This window comes from Anas platyrhynchos, chromosome 1, assembly GCF_047663525.1.
Source record: "Anas platyrhynchos isolate ZD024472 breed Pekin duck chromosome 1, IASCAAS_PekinDuck_T2T, whole genome shotgun sequence".
NCBI lineage: Eukaryota > Metazoa > Chordata > Aves > Anseriformes > Anatidae > Anas > Anas platyrhynchos.
This window is the reverse complement of record NC_092587.1, coordinates 6,084,399-6,104,771: the sequence shown is the minus strand read 5'-3', so window position 1 is coordinate 6,104,771 and position 20,373 is coordinate 6,084,399. Positions and strand designations below refer to the sequence as shown.

The 20,373-nt window shown below is 41.0% G+C and overlaps 1 protein-coding gene across 12 annotated transcripts in view; it reads right to left on the bottom strand.

The window, feature by feature from the left end:
* Nucleotides 1-20,373, bottom strand: part of CELF2 (CUGBP Elav-like family member 2) — a 371,305-nt gene that overhangs the window by 180,813 nt on the left and 170,119 nt on the right. The gene's annotated exons all lie outside the window — the stretch shown is intronic.

Sequence of the window (20,373 nt, the reverse complement as noted above, 5' to 3'; positions counted from 1 at the left end):
TATATTCAAATCCATTTCAATAAATACTTTGCTGGAGAATTTTAACAACATGCTTGAGAATTTTAACAACAGGTATCACTATGGTCCCATGCAGGATAAGATGTCGTTGAATTCCTTCCTTTTTTTTTTTTTTTTTTTTAATAGCAAATTCATCCTTTTCTGGGCCCTGTTTGTTCTAGCAATGCTTTTTATCTATTTGTTTTATTTTATTTTTTACCACTGTCACAGCACACAGCGCTGCATAAATCCTTGCAAAGGGAGAGGCTGTGCTGGGCATGAAGATGAGACAGCAAACCCCAGCTGGGAAACACGCTGTCAAGCAGGCAGGGTTTGAAGGCTGCGATGGGATGGTACTTGCTGCATTTGGGTCATGGAGCCTGACAGTGACCCCAGGCCTGGGGCATGCACCCAGCTGCGTGCAACTTGCATGCCAAACTGTACAAGGAGTTTCCTTTATTTCTGGGGAAATAGAGGAGAAGCTGTCGGGAACAGAAGTGGGGAAAGACGAAATAAGTTACACTAGACAGGACCCTGAGTTTTTGTCAGCTCTCTTGAATTTCTGCATCATTGCAATAGTGAATGAAAAGTCTCCTACTGGTTGGACAAAAAGCACCTATTTTGGAGACAAAATTTTAGGGCCAGATTCTCAATCTAGACAGATGCTGGCTCCTGGAGTAAACCTACTTATCCTCTTACACTACCATCCAAGAGAAAGAGAGCACCATGAGACTAAATAACTTCATAATTCACCTTCTATAGATTAGGAGTATCTTCAATGACAGCTTGTAAAACAAGCATCACCATGGGACAGCCTGGGAAGCTGTCATGCACCCCTGTTGTCCTCCCCCTTCAACTCACTTTGCTCTCTGAAGCTATCCAGCCACATGGCTGGTTTACACCAGGGAGCACAGGGAGCACTGGCAGCATGGTTCTGGTACCTCTGAGCTCAGCAGCTAATCACAGATCAGCAAAGAAGCATCTCCTCAGCCTCCGGAGAGAGCTTCACCATCTGTGCTGGCCCTTGTCACCCACCTGCTCTTCCCAACCGGCCAGCTACAAACCAGGCGACGTGGGTGGGAGGCAGCCAGTTCCCCCTGTCTTCCTTTAATGCCCTATTCTGACCATAAGCCAAACTTCGTCCCACGCTGTTGTGTGTAATATATGTCACAACACACGTCCTACAGAGACTGCAAAAAGCAACAGCCACAAAAACCATGCTGGTGAGCAAAATTAATTGTATGCATATTTGTAGGACTGGGTCCACGTAGTATAAGCTGTAGCTACAAATGAAAGAAAATTAGTGAAAATATGAATTAATATATAAGCATGCATAATTAAGAACAAGCACGCTGTCATAATTCTCATCCTCTAGAATACATGGAAAACACTCAATAGAGAATGGGACAATTGAGCACATCACTTGCAATCTTAAATACTTTCCTAAATAGAAACAAAGGGACAGCAGTCACACTGAGATCTATTCTAAAAGAAAGCAGGGCTTGTGCCTGACCCAAGCAAGCAGGTAGCCCCACACTGCCTGTTAATCAAAGAGAACCCAAGGAGAAAAAAAGGGTAACTATAGGAATAAGGGATAGATGCAATGAATAACTTGAAAGATCAAAAGCATATCAAATTCCGTTACTACTTTTGCAGAGATATCAAAGCATGATTATGCTGTTTTCACATATCATTATTTGACTCTCGAGGGAATTAAAATGAACATAATTAATAAATAAAAAGTATCCATTTAAAACAGAAACATGGGGTACTGTTCTGCAGCTGCAGTTAACTTGTTGCAGTACTTTCTGTGCCCTCATATATCATTTGTATCTTGAATATATTAACTTTGAGCTAGGCACAAAGAGTCACATTATTACCGGTCACATTGTAAAAGCAGACTGTACAAACATGCTGGATCATTCTGGCAGATAGGTAGAAGATAGGCTACAAAAATTCAAGTGTGGGATACAAAACAGTACGAGCACTCTCCATAAGGAGAACATTATTTAATTACAGTGTCTGCTTGTTTTCCTTTTCAATTTCCTTCCTTCTTCTACCTCTTCTACCCAAGCCCTCCGTGTGACCCAGGGATGCTGTGGTTTTAGCAGGATGTCATCAGCTCGGGCCCCTTTCTAACCAAGTACTCAGCATGTTAAGGGACAGCCTTGACCAAGCCAGGAGGCGACGTGCACCCAAAGAGATCGCTTCAGCAAACCCACAAGACCATCCCAGCATGTAAATAACAAACTGCGTAGCATTGCTCTGATAACCTGCTCATACCCTCGCATTGCACTAGAAAAGGGAAACAACACATCTGACCACAAAGCAGCACATTTGCAAATCAAAAATTGAAGCCTTTTAAAAAAATATATAAAAAATCTCCTATTTCCTACAGTCATCTGAACCATGCATTGGCCAGATGCCTCTTTCAGTATTGCAGTTGCTGCTTTCTTGAAAATCATGAGGAGGTCAGTCTGACAACTGCAAATACACTACGGTTTCTTAAAATGACTCACAGGGGGTGGGGGCAGGGAGGAAACAAGTGAAGGAAAGGAAAAAAGTTACACCAAATCTATCTAAATTTCTCGCAAATCTCTAAATACATTTTCTTCTGCTTATTGGTTCTACTTCCAACAATTCTATTCTACTTTCTCTGTTACAATAATACTCTCTTCTTGCCATTAATATTGTGTTCAGTGAAATGCTAATATTTTTCAGTTCACTGTCAGAGAGAACTAAATCTACAGCAAGCTAATCTGCCATAAAGTCATGTTTTATACACATGACTACAAATTGAGTTTTACACTCCATGGAAAGCAATCTTCCATCTTTAAGGGTATCATGAGACACAGAATTAGATCTATTCTTCTGGCATTACTAAATCATAAGATGAAATATAATTTGACGTGCAAATGATATTGTAAACCCAAGGCAATGAAGCACTGAGAATGTTTTTAGTACTAAACTTACTTGTTTGCTTAGTATTAAGAGTCTTTTTTAAGAAAATTAGTCTCTATTTATAATGGAAACAGCATTACATAAACTTTTTTTTTCCATAACACAGGTCCTAGTCTAGAGATTGAAGAGACTGTATGCATTTATTTCTAAATTGGGCAACCAAGTTTAAACATGTGTTTCTCATCTCTTAAGCTCCGGAGATGTGAGCACTGGGAGTCTGTCACAACTACAACTTCTATTTCAGATACTCAAAGTAACATTTTTGAATCTGGATGTCATTTAGGGCTGCTTTCACTTGTCAAGTTTCCAAATATCTTAAAAATAAACCAGTTAACCTATTTTTTCTGTTTACACTGGGAACAGGTTTTGGTCACTTGATCTCTCAGAAGCAAGTTTGGGAGTCAATTGTTGTGTTCCCTGCAAAGAATCCCTTCCCGGCTCTCCTGCAGCCCCTTCAGGCCCTGGCAGGCCACTGGGAGGTGTCCCCGGAGCCTTCTCTTCTCCAGGCTGAGCACCCCCAGCTCCCTCAGCCTGGCTCCACAGTAGAGGGGCTCCAGCCTCTGAGCATCCTCGTGGCCTCCTTTGGACTCGCTCTGATAAATCCCTGTCCTTGTGCTGGCCCCAGAGCTGAACGCAGGCTCCAGCTGGGGTCTCACAAGATCTCAGTGCTTCCTCCAGCTGCTTCCTAAAAAAGCCCTTGTTTGAGAAGAGGCATTCACTTGCAGCTTGCTGCACTGCCTAAGTGCAGGAAGTGGACAGACCATTGCCACTCTGCAGTTTATTAAACAGAAGAGAGACAGAGAAGTAACCAACCTCATGTAGCTCAGAGCTGAGACTAGCCAGAGATAGAAAAATGGAAACAGGAACAATATCAAAATGTCTCTTAAGCCATTTAAGGGTGTATCATATTTTCCACCTGGTTAAGCTCTTTTTGTTGGTGGCTGACTACCACATCAATCATCAGGTGATCATGAGGAGAGGTGGCTTTTTGCATTAACTCCCGAAGAAGGGAATTATGATAAGAGCATGTAGTGATAGAACAAGGTGTAATGGCTTTAAACTAAAAGAAGATAGATTAGATATTAGGAGGAAATTCCTCACTCAAGAGGGCAGTGAGGCCCTGTCCCAGGCTGCCCAGAGGAGCTGTGGCTGCCCCATCCCTGGCAGTGCCCAAGGCCAGGCTGGGCTGGTGGGAGGTGTCCTTGCCCATGGCAGGGGGTGGCACTGGGGGGGCTTTGGGGTCCCTTCTGACCCAAGACACTCTATGATTGTATTCTAAGAAACAATCCCTGCACTTTGATAATTTCCCCAACAGAAGATCAGGATGCTTCCACTTCTGGAGGTAACTGCAAGTGGCACTATCTAAAGATTGGTCCAAGCATGAAAACCAGGCAGGCACCCTTTGGGTCACAAACTCAAGCTGCTCTCCACCATCAGCTCCTCACTCCTCGGAGTAACCAGCCCAGCAGCCAGGCAGGGCAGAAGATCAACCCCGAGTACCTGCACATCACTTAGTGCCCATCCGCACGTTATTTTTCAGACACGGTAAGAAATTACAGCCGATGCCAAACACTGGGTGTAGTTCTGCTGCACACGTTGGCATTACTGGAATTGTATCGTACGGCATCCAAATCACCAGCACGTTCCTTTCCGTGGAGAGGTAGAAGAGAAAACATCGCTCACTGAGACACGGAGGCACCTTATGGCCAACGACCACTGGGTGCAAACAGCTCTTTGATGTTTATATAATGCATGGCTTCAAGAACAAGCAAGTTCATTCTTTCATTAAGAGAAACACTTTGAACTTAAAATAATTCCTTTCATCAAAAGACTGTGGAACATTTTACAAAGACGGTGAAGTATTAATAGTATAGTTTTATACAGGGAGAAACTGAGGCCAAGGGAGATTAAGGGAGTTACTTGAATGTCTGTCAGACAGCTAGGAATAGCTCAGTTATCCTCAGTTATTCCAAAACCGTGCTTCAAACTACCCAAGTGCGCAGATATCAAAGAAAATTTTCAAGCCAAAATTCACTGCTATTTGACACGTAGAGAGCTCTTTGGAGAGCTCTGAAGACAAATGTATCTAAACACAAACGCCAAGCCTACAAGATCCTGGATCCATCTAATCAGACTTAAAAGATGTTGAACATTTTCAGTTTTTTTTTTTTTTTTTTTTTTTTTTTTTTAACTAAAACTTCCTGGGGGTAAAACATCCTTCATGTCTGTGCAAGGTACATTGCCTGTGGGTATTATCAGTGGGTATGTATTTAGGAAGAGAGAGACAGCACTGGAGTGCAACGTAGTCTACTAAAGGCCTGTGATGCTTATAGCTACGTATTGCATTCACATGCAAAGGAATTAAAGAAACAGAATTGAGTGATGTGCAAAGCAGATCTTGGAAAGAGAAGTAGGTCCAAAGTTCAGGTCGTTCTTGTTTTTAACTCTGGAAGATGACACGTGTTCTCCTTTCTTTTAGATTTGAAGGCAAATACATCTTCAGGACTTTTTACACTGGGTGAAGGGGGGCCGTGAACAAGAAGAGAAAACCCACCCTAAAGCAGTTCAGTTGTTAGTCTTTTAAATTCTTTCCACTCACACAAAATTGCTATTTTGGTGCCCCAGGTCACAGAACAAAATCCTGGGTTTTTGAGAGAATTTGGACACACGGGGGGAGAGAAAAGAAAGGCAGCGAAATGGGGTTGCAGGCAAAGATAAGGGCAATCAGATCTCACGCTTTATACTGGATGAGAGGAAGGCTCACCTGTGAGTACAGCTTCACGCTTCTGAAACTTCAGTTAGCAGAACTTACTCTTAAACAGCAGGTTCGGGTCACTATCATTACGAACATATAAAAGGTACTAGTCTTCTTCTATGGAAAGATGTTCTTCTTTCCCCTCCCATAACCCTGTTTATCCTTTTCTAATACCATACAAAACAGGATATTTTACATATTTTTTAAAGTTAATACATCTCTCCTTTTTTTTTTTTTTTTCCCTTTGCACCATTACCTTCAAGATAACCATCACATTTCGATCAGCGAGCTGAAGCACAGCCTGCAGTACAGGATCAACTATTAGAGCAGCTCTGCTATGCTTACCAAGAGGATCATACACATCCTTATTCTAAATACGATGTCTTTCTCAGATCCATTACGATGAGCTGGCATATTTAAGGTGCAGTTGAGGAAAAAATGATAAACAGATCAGATCAGAGCTGTAGTTTCCTTTGATGATTTTGGCACTTTTCAAAGGAAAGCTTTGGGAAGAGCACAAGAGAAAGAGGGAATCAGTAGTATAAATTATGAATACTAAATTGTTTGGGATTCAGGATATTTCTCAGCTGCTTCTATTTTCCCCTGTCTACATTCCTTAAAGAGCATGCATGAAGGCTGCAGCTGCAGCCTCCTTTATCTCCCTGGCCAAAACTCCCGGGAAGAAAATCCCATCTACTTCAGGCTATAAATAAATGAATTCCTTGATTCAAATAGAGACATCATAATGCTGGAAACCAAAAAAAAAGAAAAAAAAAAAAAAAAAAGAAAACCCAGAAAAGATGTCACCTTCTTTTTACAAGTCTCTGTCCCACTCGTTTCAGTCCAGTTCATTGTTATTCATACCCATCCCTTTTCTATAAATATTTGTCTTGCATTTGTCAAGACTTATATTTAAAAAATGAAATTCTATTTGGGGTTTTACAGTACAGGAGGCTATTATATATACATTATCCTTATGTGCATGATTGGGGAGAATAGATGATTTGTGAAGTTATCTATTATGGGGAATAATCAAGATTAATGAGCCCTATGGCACTTGCTGAATGCCTCCAGAGATTTATTACTCAGGTTGTTCGTTTTTCTTGTTATGTTGGTGCTGTCAAGAGTCCTGTAACAAATGCAAACACAGACGTGTATTAATTGCAAATGTGGAACAAGGCTGCTGTGATGTTACTAAATGCTTGCAACTCTGCTGTTTCTACCAGCTTCACTGGCTGTGAGATTTCTTATCTGCCACGTTTCCGGTGAACTTCCTATCTTGGCATACAACACAAGTGATTTTAATGTATAGGAAGATAAATGGGGATGGAAGGATTAAAGAGGAAGGGGAACGCTGTGTCCATCTTACTCTTAAGAAGGCAAGCTCTGGGTGGAAGTGACAGATCACTGGACTTTTCCAGCAGCCAAGTCCGGAAGGCCAAATTTTATCATAGGTACATTACAGAACAAGACTTTTAAACCTCCAGTAATTGTGGCATCAAACACGCTTCTCATGAAACACATGAGCCCTATTTTGCTTTCAAACCTGTCTACGGATGCCATTATAACACACATCTGTCAGGACGCTAATGCTGTTTCACCAGCTGGCATTCCTGTTTTTCCAGGGAGGAGTCAGCTGCCAGCAAACTCTGTGGTATCAACAAGAGGATCAGCGACCCCTGAGCCTATTAAGTTATTTAATAACAGCTCAATGTGTTGTTTTTCCTGTATGGGATCTCTTCATCAATTTCTTCAAGCTGAATACCTATCAGGCATTGCCACGCTTAGCATACACCATTCATCCCAAATGGATAATATTAAATAATTTCAGAAATCCAAGAAAGGCTTTTGGAAAACAAACACACACCCACACACAGGAGGTGTATCAATGTTACCTTAAATATTCCCTGGGCTGAATATTGAGTTCAAGCAATGCAACGCTGACCTAAATTAATGACAAAGTAGTTTGTGGATTCCAGTGAAATATTCAGCATGTGTATCTCAGTGCCACGGAGTCTGGGGCTTTACTCTTGCAGAAAATGATGGCTGTGCCAGCTTGCTTCATTTATACTGATGTGGACTGACACCTTATCTCCTCAAACCTTCTCCCAGGGGATTTGCACAAGGGCCAGTTCCTAACTGCAGATACTCACAGGTTTCTTTCATGCTCTCCGGTGTGAGTTCAGGCCAGACGTTGTAAAGCTTTCATGTTTACGTGTTCATATATAAAAACACATTTCTACCTCCCAGGCAGATGTTTTTCTGATTCACCATGCTGGCATAAACACGGAACGTGTGGGATGATGCTAATAGCTCAGCTCTATTAATGTACAGGAGGGTATAATAATGATAATAACATAGCAGCAAACAGTGATAGCATCCAAATATATTGAGCTCTTCCCTCGCAAAGTAGCACAGTATGTGAGGACCTGGAATGATCTGCCAAATCCTTCCTCAATGGAAAAGAAACAAATAAAAAGTTATTATTTAAGACAAATTGAGTGCAACTTCAGGGTCAGAAGTCACCATGTTAGAGTTCACCAAATCTGGGAAGCCTACAGAAGAAAAAAATCCCAAGCTCTCTCATCATTCTTCTGTTTATTTTTACTTAAATATATTTTTACAGGCTGCTGTGGAAGACAGGCTACTAGGTTAGGTGGATATTTAGTCTGGTCCTCTTAAGCTGTTCATATGCCTTTACATATCTAGCCTGGAAGTTTAAACAGCTTTAAAAATCGATTTAATCCTCTTTTTTAGTCATATCTTAAGTTATAATGGATGATAGTTTGTCTAGTCAGCACTGCTCTTGGAATAGAAACCTGCTGTCTCTTACCTTGAAAATAATTTGCCATAAAAACTCAAATCCCTTCCTCTCTCTCTGTTCCCCACTCCTTACTTTCCCGACTCCATATTCAGAAGACAAACTTTTTTTGGATGAGAAGTTACAGACTTTACAAAGGCAGAGCAGAGTCTGTTTCTGAGGCAGTACAGTACTATTAGCAATAGTAACAACCACCCAGAAATGAGAAGTGTAGCAAGTCCTTTGAAAGGACTGAACAGGATGTCTTTCTCATTAAATAGTTATTTACTATTGCACCTGTTTTTCCTCTGATGAGAAATCAAATACCGAATTTTGTTTCATTTAGGTCTGCAGTTTGTACCTAAATAATTTGCTATTCCCGAGGGAACGGAGCTGTGTTGGATTTAGAAATCAAAATTAGAGATTCAATCCTGACTAGTAACCTGGTTTTATTCCTCTCTTAACATTACAGAAAAGGTGTAAAACCTGGAGATATACAACAGGGAAACAGTAGCATAGTCCCAAATGTTTTTTAAAAAGTCAACTTGAAGAGATGGGTATTTACTGGCAGACTTTTTTTTTTTTTTTTTTTTTTTTTTATGTCTTAAGCAAAACAAAACAAGGAAATGTGTTATTAAACAGCTGGATAATAGTGATGCAATTCTTTGCCTTTTGGTGTTTCTCTGCTTTCCAACACAACAAGTTTTTGTATACCCGCCACCCAGATTGACAGGTGCTGTCTGAACAACGATGTCCCCATTTTCCTAAGTGTTAACCATTTGTAGCAGTAATTCTTATAACTTTAGGGAATAAGTTAATGTGATACGGCTATTGGAGAGAAAATTCAGACACATGCAAAAATTGAGACAACCAATTCTTATTTTTGCATGTGTGTTAGCAATTCAAGGGCAAAATCTGTTGTATTTGTTAAGGAAAACTGAAGCAGAGCAAGTCTAACTCCATGTATTAGCAGATTTCCAGTGGACTGTGGATGCCCAAAAGACTACCTCAGTCACGAGGCAGGCATCACTGAAAGCACAAGATGTCAGCAAGGCAGAACAGATACCCCAAGTTAAAGGCTAGAAGGAGAGCAAGAATCCTGTAAATTCCCACACTCTTCATTAAATCATCTTCTTTCAAAGGTCTTTTAGAGAGTGAACAACTAGATGATTCCAGACCAAGCTTCTTTGATAAAATGCTATGAGAATATATACTGAATGAGCTTGTTTCTGTTTTCTCAATAGCCTCAAGTAGGCATATGAAGGTTCCTCTGAAGCCTTCTCTTTCCTGGGCTGAAAAAGGCCAGGTCCCTTATACGGTACAACAGTGGGAAGACAACAAGCAGTAAGCAGTAAGTTAAAAGAAGTGTATTTTGCTGGCTAGAAGGTAAAAACTTTACCCTGTGAGGACAGTCAACCATTGGAGCAGGTCGTCCAGTCTCCATCTTTGGAGGTTTTCAAGACCTGCCTGGATCAAGCCCTGAGCGACGTGATCCTATCTCACAGCTGACTGAGCTCTGAGCAGCTGTTGGACTAGAGAACTTCCAGGAGACCTTCCAACTGGAGTTAGCACATGATCCTATTGCTACCAACAGCAGGAGCACTTAGCAACACTTTACAAAAATGAGAACTGACAATGGAGACCTGAACTGACATCATGACGGGAAGACACTGAAATATCAGAGCGTATGTAAAAAGTGAATTCTGGGGCAGTACAACCTTATCTCATACACCACAGCAGCAGATCAGTCTTATGTGACAGGACAGAGAGTATCTAAGTCCTTAGGTTGCGATAAATTATGAACCGTCTACACACAGAGGCAAAATGTCACCAGAACATCTGAGATGTCATGGAGAAAACCTGTCCCGCTTCACTACAAATGATGGTTCACAGCAATTAGGGATTGAGAATTTTGCTCTCTGGATATTGCAACATACTGGGTGTAGAAATGAATGATGGGCAGTTTATCATCGCCGATGATGTAGGCATCCTAAGAAAGTAGACACTTGATTTATTTGTACCAGAAAATGGAAGAAAAATCTCTATATAGGTTATACGTAATTGCAAACTCAGCTCATACTTTAAACACACAGAAATTATTCCTGTTTACTATAACAGCCCATATTAAATATGCACAATAAAGACCATAAAGACAAGGTAATATGCATTTGAAAAGTTATTACAGAGTAGCACTCTCTAGGATATGCAATCAAACATGTAGGTATAAAGCAGAAGTCATCCAGAACATCCCACAGCAGTAGCTGAAATTACAGAACACTTTTAACAAACCCCTAAAGTCCTCTACAAGTAACTTGGAGTTCAGTGCAGTATCTGTGGGCACCATTGAAATCAACCATTTGCAGACCTCTTAGTTCTGCTTCTCTAAGGGAAGTTACTGCAGACAAATGAAAACTCCACGAGTGAATGCTAAATGTGTAGTTAGGAACTACTTCTCATCCAAATATGGAGTCTAAATTATAAAAAAAAATGGAAGAAAAGTTAAAAACATGCAGCTGTTTGCCAGTTTAATTCCAAAGCCTCAACTACACCTTTTCAACACCTTAAAAACCTGGTAAAATGGTCAGACACCACAAGACAACTGATATAATGATGTGCTTCAAAATCCAAAAACTATCAGTGAATACCTCAAAATTACAAATCATCTCCAAGCCACATGAGTCAACAGCATTAAAAAGAAATACTTTTTGGATTTTCTCAATGAGATTTCCCCAAAACCTAATCACCGTGACAGCCTCCATCTTTTTGACTACTTTAATACTTTCCCTACAATTCATACCCGATGACGGGGCTGAACAGCTGGCAAGATGGACAAAGGAAAATGTAAAACACATGGCACTGAAAGCGTAGAAAGTCTGTACTTGTCAGAAGGGAGTTTTGTGCGATTCCAGAAAAAGACAAATAGCTGACATGAAGATTATTCATGTTATGTTCATGGGTTATTCAAACAGGCTTCTTTTTATGCTAAGCTCTGAAGTTTCGAAATTTATCATTTGTTATGATGTTTATAAGAAAAACTGATGGTCAGTTCTGCAGGCTGGCTAACTGCTGATATCTGCTTACTGTTTCACAGTGCTTAATGAAGTCATATACATATATATATGTATTACAGATTAATGCAAAAAGCAAAAGCAAACAATTAAAAACAGCAAGCCAACAACTGTAGAGGTACTATGCACAGAGCCCGGTTGCTGCAAAATAGTCACATCCTAAATAAAGGTCTCCTTACCTTTTCTGCATGTATTAAAATGGATATTTCCAAGACAAACTGGAATTATTTAAACACTTTCCAGGCATGCCTAAGAACATTACCTAAAGCATTATTTCATAGAGAAACATGGTTCATAAGACATCTAGTACTCATTTATTTTTTTGTGCTCCACTTGCATGCTGTGTATGTCCAGGTACGTATTTGTGCCCTACTTTCAGGCAATATATAAATTGCATTTTTTAGAGCAAACACTACACTGATCAGGATACTGCCTTCTCTTTTAACTTTGCCTTTTTCCTCCAGGCATTTCGAACACAGTAGTAAGATCACAATTCCTCTGTGCGACATCACCTACGTTTCACGGACAGAAAAATTGAGGCAGTAAAGCTCAGACTGATTTCACTGAGACCTCATCAAGTGCCCCATTAGTAACCCAGCCACCCTCCCTTCCTTCCACAGTCAATGAAGAGAAACAAGGAGACCAGGCTGCCCTGCCAAGGACGCCTCCCTGTCCTTTGACATTAGAGGATTTTAGGGTCAACAGACTCCTCTTTCAGGGTCTGTGAGGCATGGAGAGCACTAACCCTACTTTATGCCCTTGATGCACACAGGTGCCTCTGGGAAGAGTGGTGGCATCACCCAGAGAGTTCTCCAACTTGCTGAAAATCTGACTTTGTCCTTGCAGGACTTTCTCCACTGACACACGCTGCGACAAAATGACTATAAAATCTGTAAATACACCCTGTAAGAGACAAAGTGCTAGGTCACTGGCAGATAAAGGAATAAAAGCAGGACTCAAAGCCCAGTCCCCTGTTTCAAATGCCAGATCATGTATTTTTTAAATCCTCTTTAGCTTCTATATTCATCTTCATGCCAAATGGTACGGTCTGACTGACATTTTTGACCTTTTATGTATAGGAAGCTATACAGAGAGAAATGGTGGGACAGTCATTTCAGTACACACTAAATCCCTAGTTTTTAAAATCATGGCTAGGACTGAGATCTCATATTAAGTCAGTTAAACAAGATTGTCAAAAAAAAAAAGAAAAAAGAAAGAAAAATACCTATTGGAAATTATGCCTTTTGTTTCAGTTGGAAGAATATTTTTTTATTTTATTTATTTTTATTTTTATCTAATCTTGCCCATTAGTTAAAGGCAGTAAACATAATTCTCAATTTTCCCAGCAAAATTTATGATCTCTGTCACCAAGTGGACAAAAGACATTTCTTCTTTCTTTCAGGTGGCTTGAGAGGCAAAGAAGAAAATTCCTAGAAAATGTCTGCCTACTACTGAAGGAAGAGTAAAAAAAAAAGAAAAAAAAAAGTGGACAATCCAAAGAGAAAAAGAACATTGTAAAAGTGTGGCAGAGCCTTAAAGGCTGGCTGAAGATTCAGAGCGAGAGCTTTGAGCCCGGTGCACACAGGTCAGTCAGCACTTTCAGAACCTGACACAGGTTTTTTCTGGGGAGATGAAATAACTGCACAACGACACCGTGCCAGGCTCTGGCTGTTTCGTTAGAGAAAGAGCTGAAAAATGTTTTGATCAAAGTTGTTTCCTCTATCTGCACTTGCTACAGCTACTGAAGTGCAGACTGCGAGCGGAAATTATTCTGGCTTCTCAAACCAGAAGCACTACAAAATTGGCTGGAAGCAGTAATAAATTTTGAAGGTTTGGGGTGCTTTCCTGCCTTTTTTTTTTTTTTTCTCCTTTCTCCTTTTTCCTTTTTTTTTTTTTTCTTCTTCTTTTTTGGCTTAAGTAAAATACAACCTACACCCACAGGCTGTGCTCAGCTTGAATTCAGCAGGGTAATAACATTTCTTACTTGTCTTAGAAGTACAACAAAACCCACAAAAATCAACTCAACAGTCTGGAGGATCCTCGGGGCTTTTACCTCCATCCATTGGTAAACTGAGGCACAGACTTAAAACTAAAAAAGCCCGCTCTAAAGCCTTGTGAAATCTGCAGACTGAGCTGCAGTTTGGACACACCAGGCAGTTCTTTAACGTTCATAATCCTTCAGGCTTCACATCACAGGCTGCTTCCCAAAGGGTCATCCTTGGAAGGAGAAAACTTGCATAACATTTATTCATTTTTAGGCCTGGGGTCTTTGTATGCAATGACCAAGGCAAAAGATTGCAGCTGATAGCTAGCCTATCACACCGAGCAATCTCTGAAACGATGACAGAAGTACTCAGAATTGGGACAACTTTAACGTGCATCCACTTCAGCACACCTGAGATAGAGCATCTGTCCTGGGGCGAGGTGGAATAGGCCCAAAATGCTGGAGATGCTGGCCCCAGCTTTCAGTGCTGTATAAAGCAGGGTTATCACGCTCTTTCCCCTCATCCCATCCTTTAAACACACGCAGTTCAATTTATTCAGCACTCTGAACTCTGCAGATAGGGACTTTATTCCTTTTGTCTATGGTGCCCAACACAATAGGACCTCAATCCTTTGTTGGAGCCCCTTAGAGCTACTGGAAAACAACAGCTTTAATCTGCTTTATCCAGTCCCAGTGAATGAAGCTTTAGAGGGTATTTTTTTTGCCAGCTCTGCCAACTAGATACTTCATAAAGTGAAACAGAATCTCTGCTTCCTTCAGGGCACCTGCTTTCAATTACAGGAAACATACGGCACCTTCAGATTTTCAGCTTTCAACATCTGTGCTTTGCAGGTACAATTTGTTGCATTCAAATTACCGCTAAACCTGCAGACTGGTGCCTGGCTTTCAGGGGCATGCTCGAGAAACACTAGAGATGGACAGAAAGTAATGGCATTTGCAATCACTTTCTAATGACTGATTAATGACCGTTCTGAAGAAAATCCTTTAAGTTGTTCAGAAACCTCACCCTGCTTTTCTTGGGAGGTCTGTTCTGCCTCAGCATGATTAGAAACATCACCTCTCCCATGTAGTAGATGTACATACTGACGCTGTCGCTGTCTGCTAAATACACCAGCCTCACACCCTCTTCTAAAAGATACACCACCATGAATACCTTTAAAAAGGAAAGGACTCTTTCCTCTCACCTGGAGTACTGTGTCCAGTTCTGAGCTCCCCAGTACAAAAAGACGGGGAGCTCCTGGAAAGAGTCCAGCAGAGGGCCACAAAGGTGATACGGAGCCTGGAGCATCTTCCCTGTGAGGAAAGGCTGAGAGACCTGGGTCTGTTCAGCCTGGAGAAGAGAAGACTGAGAGGGGATCTCCTCAATGTGTACAAATACCTGAGGGGTGGGAGACAGAGGGATTTGGCCAACCTCTTTTCAGTGCTCTGTGGGAACAGGACAAGGGGCAATGGCCACAAAATGGAGCCCAGGCAGTTCTGCACCAACACGCGAAAGCACTTCTTCACGGGGAGGGTGACGGAGCACTGGGACAGGCTGCCCAGGGAGGTTGTGGGGTCTCCTTCTCTGGAGATATTCAAGGCCCGTCTGGATGCCTACCTGGGCAGCCTGCTGTAGGGAACCTGCTTTGGCAGGGGGGTTTGGCCCAATGATCCCTTGAGGTCCATTCCAACCCCTACAATTCTGTGATTCTGTATGAAAACCAACAGCCTTTTAAAACCAAGCAGTCACAGCTGGCCTCCACAAAGCGATGAGACAAGAGACAGCTACAGGTTTGACTTCATTCTCTGCATTTGTAGCCCATCAGGTTCTGATGCATCAATCAGGCCTGTATAGGGGCTTTTCACCCACCTTTTCCAGATAGCACTGGTCCATACAAAATGCACCAGGTCATCTGAGCAACCCCCCAGCATTTCTCCAGGCTGGCGCAGTAACACTTCACCACTGGTGGCAGGAATCTCAGGTTAACCACAGCCTGCGGTGCTCTATAACTTTACATTCTCACTGCTAGCCTACTGGCTCCTGATTTCAACTGCCCCCATGTCTCAGCTGGTGTTTGTCAAGTCACAAACAAAAACATAGCTTGCTGACTTGCTGGACCTAGGAAACACAAACTGGGAGACTCAAAGGTCTGCTGGCAAGATAGAAAGTAGTAAGAAGTAGCAGAGCAAAAGATGCACTATACTGCTAAAGGGAAAAAACAGGGGAAAACATTTTCTAATTCTAGACATGCAAGAACATATTTTCATGGACAGATAGATAGGAGATCTGTGGCAGCACAGAACTTGTAGGAATACATCCCAGACAGATATCAGCAGGGTCAAACCCAGATGGTTTTCTATACAGCGATGGCTACTGTAGTATTTAAGTGTTTATGTTATTTATTTTTGCATTCTTTTACTAAATAATTTTAACTAAATTACATTATTTCCTGTTTATTTACAAGGATCATCCTTCTGCTTAATGTAAGGAAGTAGATTCTGCTCCAGAGGAATTTCACTGAACTGGCTTAAAATCATGAGAGGTCTGCTATGGAGGGATGTGCACTGAGTGCTCATCCCTCTCCCATCCTTGTGGCCCTAGCAGCTTATGGGAGAGCAGTCAGGGACTTAGAAAAAATCAATTATTATACATGAACAAATCATATGTTAAAAGAGAAAGGGAGAATTTTTTTTTTAGATTAGAACTAACTCAGAGAAGGAAGCAAGGAATCAACTGATGTTGCTTACCTAATGTGAGGAAAATCCCCCAAATTATTGCCATACCAACCTTTATGAGCCTTCCAGGCCATCATTTTGTGCAGGTTCTTATCACAGTAATGAGGAGAACATTACCAATCCACACTGTGGTGGTTCACTATGCTTTTTTTAACTGGGTTTCACTCTGAACTTCTGCCTCCTGCAATTTTGCTTCAGGAGACAGGAGCAGTAGGATGGGATCCAGACTCATCTTTGCATTCCAGGCAGGACACATCTCCTACGTTTGGTTCAGGACTTTTTCCGCTTTAATTACGTTTGCTCTTGAATGTAAAGTTAAGTCACTGCTCAACCATTAACTGTGTTCTGCTATGGCATCTACCACTCTGTATTTGACTTCACTAAATGCCTTGTGTTTTGCTGTGAGTTTTTGATAAGTATGTGTTTGCAGATTTTCATGACAGACTAATAACACCAAAGGAGGCTCCAGGAATGTTTTAAGTAAATATTATGTGTATATTTTCTCAACAGTGCCTGCCTACCAGTACCTTCAGAGCTGCATAATCTTATCTAGAATATTTTTACATATTGTTTGCGCTAACCAGTGTGGTCCACACTACTAAGCAAACTATTATTTGATTAAAATATTATGCAGCACATAATTCCGGGACACACAGTCATGCAGCTCTGAAGAGGCAGCAGTTTCTATTTCTGTCTTGCAAAATCTTCCTTGCCACCATTAAATATTTCTTCATCAATCATTATGAAGACTGAGTAGATACAAACTGTTACCTAGGCTGGGAATTTTTAAAGGGTATTTTAAGAAACTATTTGTTTTTCTCCCTCTGCCTTTTCCCTTTTCCATTGTTATTGTCCACTTCAGCCAAAAATTTACAATAGAGGATGGATGCCTGGAACACAGGTCCAGCTGCAAATGATTTAAATGTGTAAGATCTTCAGAGCAGGCATCTTCTCTGACTGTGTCATGAAATGACAGAACATCGATATGGGGAAGATGCTCGAGCTTGGTGGAGAGCAGATGTTAGGCATCTTAACTTTTTCTAGTAATTTATTATATTGTCATCTTTTCGGCTGCCACCAGCAGATGGTTTAACAGTTTGGAGTGAAAGCCGCATTGAAAAGAATTTAGTAGTGCCAGTGACATCGCATTACATGGACGAGAACTGATTAGGGCATTATCTTCTCATCTGAAATATGAGAATCGAATTCCATGCTCAGCCATAGACTTCCTGTGGACATGCCTCATTTGGGGTATAATAACAGTACGGTCTAAACGACGTCGGTTGCCTGTATAGACCATACATGAAACAAATTTAAGCTAAGCTAGTTACCGGTAACAGCTGTGAAAGCACGAGCTCTGAAACTCATCTGCTGTAGACAAATCTCTAATCTCTTTGGCTCAGATTTATTAAATCTATGTGTCCAGGATTTCCTATTTAGTCTGTGAAAAGAAATAATCAATTTAGGGGGTAATTCAGACTTCAGGTGGACTAAAACAGAGGTAGCAATGTCTCTCCATTGGCTACAGAGGCATCCTAGGGCAACGGTAGATAAATACTATCTATCTGTAAAGGAGGATAACAGCTTTTTCACAGCAATATCATGGAGACAAATAGAATGCATATGGCTTAGAAGAATGGCAGCAATTATTTACCTCAGTTAGATCAACTTTCTTGCTTTCTGTTCAACCTGTCTGCTAAAAGTAAGCCAATATAGGACTGTTGTGTAAAGGTGAAGCGTTCCTTTTCCATTTCAGCTGTTTAAGGTGTTGATAGGAACTGAAGACCAGATAGGACATCCTGTGTCACCAAGATTGGTCCCTGGCCAATATGGGTAAACCCAAATAATGATCTCATTCATCACATTCAAGGCCTGTAGCCCAGTAAATACTGTATTGCCACAGGCTTTGTGCTGAGCCTGCACAGCCTTGGAACCGAGGCACGCCAGGCTTGTCTGCACTCGTGCAGCTCAGCCTCGAGCTTTGTTTTAGCTGTGTTAGCTGTAGCAGCGGTTTTCCTTAATGACCAGGTGGTTAGTGCCTAATTTATTTTACTTTTGCTTATCTTCACATAATCGTGTGGGTTCACTGCAATTTTTATACAGCCAGTAGTAACAAGTAGTCACTTGGTGTAGTATGAAATATTTACGATGCCAGAATAATGACACGGTAAAGAGGAGCACAGACATGGTGTAACAGCCTCAGAAGAGGTGACATGACACAGTGCAGAGGAGCAGAGGCACAGGCTAGTATTAGGTGAGGCACAGAGTGACACTCAGGACCTCAGGGCTATAAAAAATCACCAACAGTTAGCTGAAGAAATGCAAGCCTGCAGAAAGAAAAAGTATGGAAGGCATTGCACACATACTGTATTCAGGGGTATTGCGGTGTTGCAATCCAAAGAAGAGTGCAAGTTGTAAAAATACACAAAAAAGAAAATAAAAGCAGCCTGAAGTAGAGCCTGGATTGAGGAAGAAGAAACCATTGACATCAGAATCATGATGCTCATGGGATGGAGGAAGCAGAAACCCTGACCACCCACTATAACCGCTGCACACCTCCAAAAATTAAGTCCCCGACCCAAGGGGAAAGGGTGAGCAAAACACCTCCCAAAGGAGCAGATCCTTGGAAATGTGTGTATATCAATTTTAAATGTATCAGTATTGAAGCTTTATTCCCCCGTAACGGTATCCTTTCTTTTCTCTCAATAAGTAGATCTAGACTAGTTATAATTCCTTGATTACAGTGTTAAGATTCCAATTACATTAACAATATTTTTTTCGCTTTTACACAGATGGCACATTTCACCTAGCCTGTAAGAAGATTCTGAGAGTAATGAAGTTCAACATTATGCCTTTTGCTTTCACTCCTCCCACTAGACAGCCATTTCAAAAACTCACATTCCCCCCTTCCCCCTAAAAAAACCCTTACTAATTTTCAGCATGAATACATCCAATTTATATGCATTACTGTCTTGTGCTCCTCTGTGCTTTCGATGCTTTCCTATGTCCCTGCACAGTGGTCATGTTCCTGTTGGGCATGGCAGAACCTAATCAAGACAAACTCTTTTTAGCCTCATCATGTGGGACAGTCCCTCTCATCTGTTCTCATAGCAGGAACCCGAGCAGAGAAAAACAGGTTATTCAAAAAGTTTAACATTACCTTATCCCCCAGTTAAGATGAAAACTGTAGACACGCCAATTTTATGCTAATTTCAAACATTTGGGTTTGCTAGGGTAGTTTTTGAGTAGTAACAAAGCGAGATGTAATAATACAACAATCATGATAATATGTTAATAGTTTTAATTGAAGTAATTTCTGTAGACAATAAGAATTATACCCTAATGTGTTAATTAATCTGATTAGGAAATGTTGTGAAAATGAGTATGTAAAATGATATCAGAGGATAGCAGGAAAGGCATGTTTTACAGGGATGGTGTTCCTCGGGGTAAGATTTGTAGACGTTAGCTCGCAAGGCTTCAGTAAGGTAAACAGCTGTTTTTATTTTAGTTATAATGAACATTAACTCTAGTTCCCCATTTCTGCTTAATTAAACCTCTGACTCTTCAACCAATGAAGTGAAAACAGCAAAGGTAACGGACACTAATTGGGCCCTGTGCAAATTCAGCCTCATCTTACACTGAGTGGTCTGCCTCAACCACCAAAACTCCTGCAAAATTAAGGGACAAAAATCAACTGCCCTCTGCCAGCGTACCCAATGATTTCTTTACTAATCAAAGCCAAACCACATGGATGTAGCAGAAAGAACTGGATCGTACAAAAGCACTGCAGGATGTGCAAAGTGAAAATTTAAATTAAAAGCGTTTTTACTCTTGTCCATGTAGTCACTTCCTTATTTTTTTGTTATACCGTTTAAAGCAAAAAGCATCCAAAACAAAGAAACCAACTCACAAAAGATTCTCAGCAACCCTCCTGAAGGACGGACAGACAGCATGTTCCTCTGCTTTTTGATTAATTTTACCTTCCCCGAGAGAGGATCAGAATGGTGGCAGCGTGAAGTTAAAACCCAAACAAAAGCACATTGAAGAGAAGGAAAGAAAATGGCCCTTAATG